General features: G+C 43.7%; 2 long non-coding RNA genes across 2 annotated transcripts; one reads left to right on the top strand and one right to left on the bottom strand.

Moving 5' to 3' along the window:
- Positions 1-2,993: 2,993 nt before the first annotated feature.
- Positions 2,994-8,147, top strand: LOC309538938. The gene is made up of 3 exons (XR_014222527.1): positions 2,994-3,282; positions 7,511-7,611; positions 8,057-8,147. It is a non-coding gene; the product is annotated as an uncharacterized lncRNA (long non-coding RNA).
- Positions 7,943-11,519, bottom strand: LOC309538880. The gene is made up of 2 exons (XR_014222443.1): positions 10,955-11,519; positions 7,943-8,194 (listed from the first exon to the last, which is right to left on the bottom strand). It is a non-coding gene; the product is annotated as an uncharacterized lncRNA (long non-coding RNA).
- Between the last annotated feature and the right edge of the window lie 292 nt (positions 11,520-11,811).

Below are 11,811 nucleotides of genomic sequence, written 5' to 3'. Positions count from 1 at the left end.
CTTCCCTCCTGAGGCAGACTGCTTGGCCTGTCCTGTGTGCTGCCATCTAATGGCCTCTCCAGCCCTGTCTGGAGCATACATGCTAAGGTACACTTGTCTGGAAAGCCTTATACAGAGTTAGAAAATGGCAACAAAAGCTATCAAGGGATTGGAATAATTGCCCTGTGAAGAAAGGCTACAACCTTCTGAGGCTTTCTAGTTTAGAAAAAATGGCAAGTAACAGGGGACATGATAGAGATGCATGAGATTATGTGTGGGTAGGCCTATCCTGCTATATCACAAAGATGACCCCCCCCAGTAAAGACATCTTAGAAGTCAGCAGAGTTGTTTGAATGGCCATTAAAACCAGCAACTTCCATTTGATAGTCATGTTAGAGAGAATTCTGAAAGGAAAAGTAGTATAACATCCACTTCTTTTAGAAATAAAAAAAGTCTTATTTAAGTATCAATTCTGCTCTGGAGAATAATTAAGGCACTTCTTGTAAATGGCATTCTAGCAGCAACAACAAAAAAGGACTGGATCTGGCAGATCCTCTGTGAGTTATGGAAGCTCTCTTAGCTGGTGTTAAATAATGGTAACCTCTCTTTCCAGGGGAATTTTTAGATGTTGTTAAGCATCTGCTACAGTTCATTGAGATGGACAGTCTCTACTGAAGAGAGCCAGAGCCCGTTGTAATTTAATTCTGCATTTGAAAACTCAGTGGGCTGATTCACACTTTGCATGACATATGTGTTTCCTTTTTTATTTATTGTGTGTGCAGGTGTCCATCTGCAATATTTGAAGGGGAGATGTGTACTACATATCTGCAAATAAATCATGTTATGCTGAGCTGGTCCCATGAGGTAATGTGCTATCCGGTGATGTAACACTCCGCTGTGAATAAATAATACAATTCTGTTTTGAACTTCCACAAGGTTCAAAAGAGTCCAAAGTCTCTTTGGAGCTTTCATTCTTTCATGCTTTCCTCCCACCCTGCATCTCTTCATAGCTTTTATTCTTCCCAAATTCCCAAATTCCCTTTCCTCTTTCCTCCCTTCCCTACTACAGTGGTACCTCGGGTTACATATGCTTCAGGTTACAGACTCCGCTAACCCAAAAATAGTACCTCGGGTTAAGAACTTTGCTTCAAGATGAGAACAGAAATCGTGCTCCGGCGGTGTGGCGGCAGCAGGAGGTCCCATTAGCTAAAGTGGTGCTTCAGGTTAAGAACAGTTTCAAGTTAAGAACGGACCTTCGGAATAAATTAAGTACTTAACCCAAGGTACCACTGTATCTCTCATCACTCATCCTTTGCTGAGGTGCCTTCTCGGCTTCCATGCTCTGCCCTCAGTGCAAAGAAAGGATGGATCATAGCCTTGGCTAGCCAAGATTACGGAAATAACTTCTGTTGCTTTTAGGAAGCAACATACAATTCAGAACACATTGTACTCACCAGTCTTACTGGCTCTTTAGTTGCCCTTGAAATTCTTCACATTTTGCCTAAGGAAGGGGTTTTGCAGGGATGGGGTCCGCATGGCCCTACTCCAGTAAACATGGTTTTTTGGGTGGGAGGGATAACTCAGTAGGAGAGGATATACATGGAATGCAAAAGATCTGTTTAATTCCCAGCTGGGGAACTTCCCTTTCTAAAACCCTGGATGCCTTTCAGTGTCAACAGTACTAACTAGATAGAGCATCTAAGGAATGTGCAAAAGTTTCCCTCCTCCAGGAACTTCACTAATCTTCAAAAGCAGCTGGCCATGGTGGGGCTGAGACATCACACTTGCGCCCTGCAGGTGGGTTGTGGCTGCTTACTGGAAGACGAAGGGTGAGGCAGGGTGGTGCAAATGCATCAACAGCCTGTCAGTCCTGCCAGTATGTTTGTACCATGCTTACCCTTCTTGATAAACAAGAGTGATGCACCTACCAGGTGATGCACCTATCTTAGCCATCCTCCCTGCCAACAAGGCACTTCTGCTCACGTTCAAGAAGTGCTTTTGGTTTAACTCCAAATTCTTTCCATGCTTCAACTGAAGAGGAATTCTCACATTAATTTCAAATGGTACTGTAGGGGAATTTTGGGTAGTGGCTTTGGTCAAAAATTATACAATCTTGTAGGCTAGCTGACTGAAGAGGCATCTGTATAGACTGTTTAGTAACAATGTATGGTTTTATTTTATTCATTGGAATCATGACAATCCCACCTTTCACTTATTCCACATCCTCATTCCCGACCCAAGTTATATATCTTGCACTTGCAGAGATAAATATGAAAGTGTCCTGGCAAAATATATAAACTGATAGAAGTGGGTGAAAAGAAAACAAGAATCATTCCACCTGACACACCCAATATTATAATTTCCACTAGCACCCATCTATTTAATTTTATTTTATTTTATTTGAGGTGGTCTGTTCCCGAATACAGACATTAGAGAACAAATGTCGCTTGTTCAACCAAAGACGTTTGGCTTCTGTCACGTTCATGAAAGTGATATAGAAATTACATTAATTATCTGCAGCTCAAACTAAAATTATCTCTATTTCTCTGGTTCTTTATATATTTTCTGATGGGGCCTTTGCTGCCAAGCCTTCATGAGAACCCTTTTTTCCCCTTAAAGCCACAGAAATAAATTCTAAGAATGAAGAGTAACTGTTGGCTTTTTTTTTTGTTTTGCTTTTTTGCTTTTCGATGATGAAAATGAAACCTAAGCATCTTTCGAAACATTTCTTATTGGATCAATATTATATTAAGGACATACTCGCTGGAAACAGAGTTGTGCTCTTTTCTTCTTCTTCAAAAAAAAAGAAAAACCCTGCTAATGATGAAAACAAATGAGCAAGATTTATCTTTTTGACAAGTCATGTGGGTGTGAATCCTTAATTAGCATATAACAGGTTTAGACTCTCATTTCCCCCATAGGGCGTGGGAATGACTTAAAGTAGAAAATCCCAGTTCCATAATCAGCAAGGAAAGCCAAGAATGTTATTTTAAAATGAATCTATAATGGTGGAGATAGCAATCTCCCTGCTCGTCAAGGTTGGGTTTTTGTTTTGTTTTTTTGGTTTTGTTTTGTTTTTTAAAAGCAAGTCATTCCATCTCCCCAAAACTCAGTGACCGCGCTTTGATGACAAGCCAGATGGCAGTAGTTCCTCACGCCCAGTGCCAAGGCGCCTGATTGGAGCTGCAATTTACCTTCCGTGGTGAAACACAGGGCTGGAGCATACCACAGCTGCGAATTTGGCTGCCTCTAGTAGGTATATGTGTGTGCACAGTTGGTTCCTTCCCAATTTGGATTCAGCAGGTAAGAGGCTGCGTCGGTACCCAGCAATTATAAAATTGGCATGCCCTGGATTGTTTACTCACAGTAATATTCCTACTGGACTTTATTAAAACACCATCTGTCGTGGAACACTGCAGACAAAGAATCAAAACCAGAAACATGTCTTGAACGGGAGATGGGAAGCAATGCATACTTGTGGCAACCCTGGCGCAAGCTCAGGTTAATGGTTTTTGAAAGAAAACCATTCCTAGCCAGCCACCCCAATTCTCCCTGAAATGCAGCTTTGGAAGGAGGAGAAGTGGCCGGGGTTGGGGAGGAGAAAGAGAGCTTACATTTTTCTTAATGGATTTCCCTGCTCTTGTGGTACCAGCTAGAAAAAGAAAACTATGGTCAGGCATCAAGCTGTTTTGTCTTGCGTTGTGAGTCATTCTGGAAAAGGAGGTAAATGAGAGGCTGTGGATGGGCAGAATCCAGCTACAAAATTAAACAGGGAATGATTTAAGGCAAAGCCACCTGATGAAATGGCGTTCAGCACCACAGCAGAGTTCTGAATATTTAATATATAAGGTGACGAAAGACAGTTCCAATAAATATTAATAATTATTATAAATGCCATTAGGGCTGGTAAAAGGGGACTAGATTTATATAGATAGACAGACAGACAGACAGACAGACAGACAGACAGACACTTCTCTTGCCCCACATTTCTGCTGCTGGTTATTTTTAAAGCCAGTAGCCAGTTATCAGAAGTGGTCAAGCATTCTTTATTTTGTTACTTTTTATTTTTGGTACACTGCAACTACAATTTAAAAAAATGGATCAGGTAGCACTCTAATAAAATGCAAAATGAATAATTAAATATGCAGAAGCAAGGAATAGTGAGACTTGGGCTCGGGCACATTTTTTTCAGTTTGCCAAAAAGGTAGCTGTCAGCTTAGGAATCACACGTGAGGAGTGCGCATGCCCACATGTAAACAAGACCCAAATCACGCTGTTTAAGATTAAAGCTGAGATAAAGGGAGTGCAGTGCGAGCCAAGAGCAGCTCCTGGGAGAAAAATCTAAGTGCACTAAAATGCCTGGGTTGCTTACGAACCGGTGCACTGAGATCTCTCTGAGCCGAATGAGAAAGATAGTCTATTTGGGAGACCCATGGGGGAAATGAACACCAATATACAGAGTCACTAGTCTCTAATTTGCTCTTTAAATCCAGACACTGTGCTCAGACTCTTCGTGTACAAGGGCACTCCAATGTCTGCAACCCATGGGATATTTGCTTTCTCCAGGTGCAAAAACCGGCCAATTTTGAGGCTGGAGGAACAAATAGACATTTTACTTTCGTACAGTAAGCACGTTTCTACACACTCGCACATCCACGCTTCATGCGAGAAGCATGATCAGAGTCCAAGGACATGTTCTAGACAGGCAAAAACACTCAAGAAGGGTAAGAAGTAAGGGTTGGGTTTCGCTGTGGCCTGGGGAAAGTGGATGTGACTGTGAAGGGGGGCGTGATGGGAAGAGACCAAAGCACCAGGTAGAGAGGTTAAGTATTTGGCCCCTAGCCTCTAGCTGTCAACTTTCCCCTTTTTTAAGGGAAATTCCCTTATTCTGAATAGGATTCCTCACAAGAAAAGGGGAAAGTTGACAGCTAGGCCCCTGCACAACAAGATTCCCAGCCCCTGCACTATAAGATAACATTTATACTTGTTGTGGTTCGAGGACCCGATCCCCGCATAGGGGAATGAAACACAAGGACACATGATATAAGGTTAATGGGCAAGAAAAGGCCACAACTTTATTGATTACAGCAAGTGAAAAGGTATTGGCTTAGGCATTGGATTACGTCAGTTGACTCCACCCACTCGGAGAGGGGTGAGTCTAAAACAAGGGGGTTTATTCACCAGTAGGTGGAGCCTGTTGATGCTAATCCAACTATAAGCTCTCCCCTGAAGTCACCGAGGGTCATGCCATGGCCTCCCGCCACGCAGGCATCGGACAGAATACACGACCGCCGGATTCCTTTAACAGAATACCCAAAAATTGAAGGCGTAGGCGATGGCCACACCTAGCCCTTCGACACCACAACACATTATTCCAATGCCTAACCTACCCACCAATACCATGAAAGTTGTGACGATTGCTACGAGGTAGGAGAAAAAACCAAAAAGCCTAATGCCAAATGGAAAAATTCCTACCAGGCCCCCCAGACAACCACGGTGACCAACCTAAGGTCCATAGCAAGGCCAAAATAAAACTGAGACCCTGAGCTCTAAGGGAGTGGAGGGTGGGTGACTTGCGACGGGACCACGAAAAGTGAGGCCGGGAGGCTGGCGCCACAGCAATTTAGGCTGCCTTGAAGGCACCTGGTTGGGTGCCTGGCTGTGGGCGCCAGCCAGGTGAGTGGGAGGCAGGGGGCTAACGCCCCCTGCTTGAGGCGGAGTCCGGCTCCCGGCCACAACCACTCCCCTCTCTTGCAGGAAGGAGAGTATTTATTGCACCATTCATGGCACCTCTGCAACAGTCTGAGGCCCTTGCTTTCCTCGTCAAAAACTGCTATCTTTCTTTCCTGTCAAAAATTGCTATCTTCCTGGTACCATCGGCCTCCTCCCAGCAGGAGACATGGAGGCAGCCATTGCATAATCAGCTTTTCACCTTCCTTTTGATGAAAGGAAACCTCAGGAAGGGTCCAACAACGCTGCCTACTGTTCTACAGCAGAATGGTTTTCGTGAACCAGAAGTCCATTAGGAATTTAAATGAGGCAGCTAATTATGAGAACTAAGCATCCTCCCTCCCCCCCCCCTCCATTTGCACTGCACCGAAACACCCTCCTCAAAGGAAGAGTGCCAAAATATTTTCACAACCATCAAGATCCCTGCTGGTCTCGTGTTGCAACTGCGCGGATGCCTCTGGCACAAGTGTCATTTCATAGCCTACCTGTGCCTTGGCACGCTCTCAGAATGGCCTCTCACACTGTGCAAGGCAAACAGGCTCAAGCTGTATAACATCTGTGCCAGCACTTCGGCATCCTTATAAATCATTTCACAGCTCTTACTGGGGCAACAAGGAGGGAAACGCTGGCATATAAATGTAAATCATTTATATTTCCTCTGGAACGGAATAATAATGGGGCTTATTTGCCAGCTCTGCATTGTTCCAGGAAACGGGTTAATGGGAGCATTGGTCTTATGGCTTCTGAAAGGGGAGTGGGGAAAGTGGATTTGCTGAAGCCATGCAAAAGTGATTAGAATAATTAGTAGCACTTCTGACAGTAGGATTCGTGTTCTGTGCGGCCGCATTGCGTAGTTGGTCTGAGATCCACCTTACTGCAGGGAGTAATGCCTTTCCTTCACCCCCTGGCATGTTTGAAATAAGAAAAGAAGGCTCGACTCAACATCCATCTCCCCAACAAGCTCATCAGTGTACAGAAGCTGGTGCTATTCGTCTACAAAAATGGAGGTGTTAAATGACAAGTTGATAGCCGGCAACAGGGAAACACTTTTGCAGAAATACTTTGGGGCATATCTTTGACTTGGCCCTGAGCATGGGGTCCCAATTAAGTGATGACCTGAGTTCTGCCTCACACACTGCACCCAAGATGCTGACACGAGTTGTGCCTTGGAAATTGACTTAGAAGGATCGGGGCCAAGTGAATCAGGAGCACAACTCACAGAAGCACTCATTGTGGACCCTGGCACTGAGCTTGCACCCAGTAAACAAAAACTATTTAAATCTAAGACTAAAGACTAAGATTAAGACTAAAACTAAGATCCTACCCCAAGCCAGGATCCTCAGGAGCAGCAGTCCCCATGTCATAGCTGTCAACTTTTCCATTTTCTTGCAAGGAATCCTATTCGGAATAAGGGAATTTCCCTTAAAAAAGGAAAAAAGTTGACAGCTATGCCCGATGTTGCACATACTGTACTGAGGAACCAGCATCCTTGCCCTCAAAGACCTCACAGGTCAAACTGTTCACAACAGCAGAGTGTCCAGCTCCAATTAATGGAGTTGCACTGACAACCAAGTGGCTATTCATTTAACTATTCCCAGTCTCTAGCAAAAGATTTGGGCTTGGAAGACCAAGTCAGGAATTATACAGTTTACATCCCGTATGCATTAGGACAAATTGTTTTCCCCATAGGACCTGTTTGGAGAGACCTGTCCAGGGTTCTGAAAGACCTGCCACTGACCATTCTTACTTTCCAATTCCAGTTCTTGGCATTTTGATTTACTGCCCATTCTCTGCCTTTCAGCATCTGTTCTTGCTATCTCTACCAGATGACTGCATGGCCTTCACACTTGTTGGAACAGGGCAACTGTGCACTTAAAAATATAATGTATGGACGCAACAAATGTGAGTTTGCAAACATATGTCAAGTTCATAACTTTGCTCTTTCATTAAGCCTTGGGAGAATTAGCTGGTTTTATATTTTAAATCCTGAGCAGGATCCAGCCAAAGCTAAGCCCTTTGAAGGGCCACTCACTTTGATGGGAGCTATTTTAATGCATTAACTTAACTCTCCTATTGGAATCAATTACATTTTGTAATACTGTTGATATTGTATGTTGTGTTGTAAGCTCTCCAGTGCTCCAATCTGGAGGAAGATCTGGGTATTATTATTATTTTTTTATTAAAAAATTAAATAAAGCAGACTTCAAAGAATTCAGCTTGGGCAGAAACATGATTATTTCATTGCACATGTTGATGGTTTTATTGTGATTTTAAGGAAGAGTCATTTCATTTTGTTATTTTTTTACATTCGTACCCCACTTTTCATCCATCACAAAGTCCAAGACAGTGTGCATGTAGGTCCCATATGGTCTTCCCTCCAGGAACTGGATTAGACCCAGGCCTGCTGAACCTCAGCAAGGTGGCAGTCTTGTGTACCTCTTCTAAACGGCTTGCGTAGAAGAGCTGGTGATGCACTACATTGACCCTGTAGAGCACGGGTGTCAAACACAAGGCCCGCGGGCCGAATCCGGCCCGCCAGACCTCGTCATGTGGCCCGTGTAGCCGCCGCCGGCCGCCAGCCTTCACCTTTTATTCTCGCTTTTTTTTTTTGACACAAGAAAGCAGCCTCTTCAGCGCATGCGCGGCAGCCTACAAGCCAGAGAACGTCTGCTCTCTAGCGGCGCCGGCCGTTCTACACGGGAAACCTCCACTTTACATGTCCTTTACATAGTCCTACAGATACAACCGGCCCTTTGAGGGTGACCAAACTGCTGATGTGACCCCCGATGAATTTGAGTTTGACACCCCTGCTGTAGAGGAATGAAAAAAGAGATACTTTCATCTTTGACTTCACTTATATCTTATGTCAAGCAACTGGAGAAATCCCTTGTTCTTGGGATTTAATCTGGGAAGTTTTTAAAACATGCCTACAGAAGTAATGAATAGTAATTTATCTAGCAATTTATCTGTAATTTCATTAATAACAGTCTTGCACTTGGATATGTCTGTACTTGAATATCTATGTTTGGCTCAAATACAAACATTTATGTAACCCTCTATGATCCTGAAGTTTTGAAATATTTATTTACCAACCGTGGATTTCATCACAAAGCCACATACAACCTTGAGCCAACTAGACATAACATTTTTGATGTGGTTGGGCCTTCTTTCTTTCTTATTTTTTTATCAGGATTTGTATCCTGCTTAATCATCCATAACCTCATCATGGCTTGGCAGATTATTTTAACAAATTTCCTGGTGGGAGCCAGATCAGGTCCATGATATGTGGAGAAATTCAACTCTTTGCCCTTGCCACCATCCCACTCCATATATTGGCATCAGTTGAAGCTATCCTTCATTGCACATAACATAACATCGCACATAACAAGCATGGGGGTAGTTCATATTGGCATGGACAAAAGATTAAAGTCCCACATACCCTCTTCCCATGTCTTGGGCCCAAATTAGCTATTTCTTTTTAGGAAAAAAAATATGGCATCCATTCTGTACCAGATGACAAATGTTGCATCTGATTTGGACCTTGGAACCACTTGGTACACCAGAGAACCAGTCTCCCATCCCACTGACATGAATTGGCATTACCTACATGCAACTATGTTCAGACACCCTCCTACCTATGGTCTTTTGCAAGGCCACTGTTTGCTAACGAGCTCATCCATGAAACTATTTCAGAGTCTGGTAGTTACGATGTATGGCCTTTATTTACAGCTCTTATTATTTCCAGATGCACTTGTCCAACTTCTAGCTGTCTTGCTATAAGCTGAGGCTGTTGTGTGAAAGTGAACTACTTCCACCTCCTATGTGATGAGTCTAAGCTGGGTGGTTCTACATCAGGGGTAGGCAACCTAAGGCCTGTGGGCTGGATGCGACCCAATCACCTTCTCAATCCGGCCCATGGACGGTCCTGGAATCAGTGTGTTTTCACATGAGTAGAATGTGTCCTTTTATTTAAAATGCATCTCTGGGTTATTTGTGGGGCATGGGAATTCATTCATTATTTTTTCCCAAAATATAGTCCGGCCCACCGCACAGTCTGAGGGACAGTGGACCGGCCCATGGCTGAAAAAGGTTGCTGACCCCTGTTCTACATGCACAAGCCCATATTGGATCCTCCAGAGACTGATATTCTGCTCGTGACAGTTCACCCTGGATGTGATCAGACTGGCAGGAATTTAAATGTTGTGCACGCTGTAATGCAAAGACACTCTTCTGTTTAATCTGGGAATCCATATCTGTGTGTGTATATGCTATCATTGCTTACACACTGCCTACACAGGATTACTATACATCCGGAATAACGGGCGGGATGGTGGTGGGAAATTGGCAAAATGTCTGTGATTCCCCAAAAAAGCTCAGCAACATCTGTGTCCAAAATTTTACTTCCTGAAATACACACCAACATTGCTCCTACAAGCAATAGACCAATGTGTGCACAGTGACTGTGAAACCAATATCCTACTCCCGATGTAGGAATTATCCTGCATGATATCTGCAATATTTACAACACTTGTGCTGCTACTATTCCCCTCCAATTCAATTCTGTCCTCCTGCAGAGGATGGGCTGCATGCATGTGTAGTCTACGATACGATAATCTTTATTGTCACTGTCCCATACAGAACAATGAAATTGAAAAAATCTACATCAGACATTCAAACACCAACAAGCCTGCTATCCCAGCTATCCCAGCCTGGTTAACCTCCTAAAAACTCTGATACCCCATAATTAAATACAATATACTCCCATAGAGACTACCTCACACTGCATTTAAAACCAAAATCGCATTTGGATAAAAACTGTTTCTCAGGCAGCTAGTCCTAGTCTTTATAACCCTGTACCTTCTTCCAGAAGGCAGAAGCTGAAAGAGATCATTTTTGGGGTGTGTACTATCCTGCACTATCTCTGCAACTTTCTTATGACACCTGGAAGCATAGATTTGATCCAAGGTGGGAAGAGTGCACCCAGTTATTTTCTCCACAGTCTTTACAACCCTGGACAGCATTGTTTTTTCCCTGACCGTGCAGCTCCCAAACCACACACAGAGACCATAAGTTAATACACTCTCAACAGTACTAATTATATATTCCTCATTAATGCTAGGAATAACAGCAACTGCAGGGACCTATATAAGCCCCACCAAGGACCAGTCAGTAGCCTGCACAATTATATCGTAAAACATCTGCACCACAGGCTCTGGCAAGCGGCGTCTTATTTTGGGTGACTCACACAGGCTCAGGCTTGAAACGATATTGCCACCTTCTTCACCCACAGCTGAAGGTTAAGTCACGTTCCTGGATTCAAATTATACTTTCCAAAGCAAGCCCTGCTTTTCACCCTGCTGCACTGAAGTCCTTCCCTGTCTTCCAGGATAGCAAGAGCTTAGAGAAATAAAATGTAGTTGACTTGGCCATGCCTTGAATGTTTGGCATGCCTATTCAGCACCCCTCTTTACCAAGGTTCCCTCAGGAAGCTGAGCAGTTTTCCTCCTCTCTGGCGCGTGGCTGAGATGCGTTTTCTATTGCTCGGGGACAAATTGGCCACCTCCACTCTGCTGAGCACCAACCCTGCCTTCTCACCCGGGGCAAGGGGAATGAAACCTATTCAAATCAATGATGTTACCTGCAGAAAAACCATTGCATCTAAGGAGATTAATCTACACCTGCCAAGGCTGCCATCCGGTACATGCTTACTTGGAAATATTCCCACTGAACACCATGGGACTAAAACATGCATAAAATTACCACCCCCACCCCCAAAAAGATAAGAACAGTCTTGCAGCCTAGGCCAGATTTTCAGTCCAATCCAGAAACTGAGACAATCCCATTTGGTTTTACCCATTCCTGGAATGTACCACTTCAGATTGCAGCTTGGTGATTACCGTTCTCTCATTTACATTCAAAAGTAGCATGAAATTGTAAAATCTAGCCCACAGAATCTATGATTCAGGGCCCTTATTGACATGCTAGCTTTCCTATGACCCCACTGCAGGGCTGGGTATGCCTCCTTCCATCTCCACTGACTTATTTTTCCTGATTTAAAAAAATTATGATTTTTTTTTAATGATATGGGGAAAACAAAGGGGT

This window comes from Podarcis vaucheri (genome assembly GCF_965113315.1).
Source record: "Podarcis vaucheri genome assembly, chromosome: 8".
Lineage (NCBI taxonomy): Eukaryota > Metazoa > Chordata > Lepidosauria > Squamata > Lacertidae > Podarcis > Podarcis vaucheri.
This window is presented reverse-complemented; position numbering and strand designations above follow the sequence as displayed.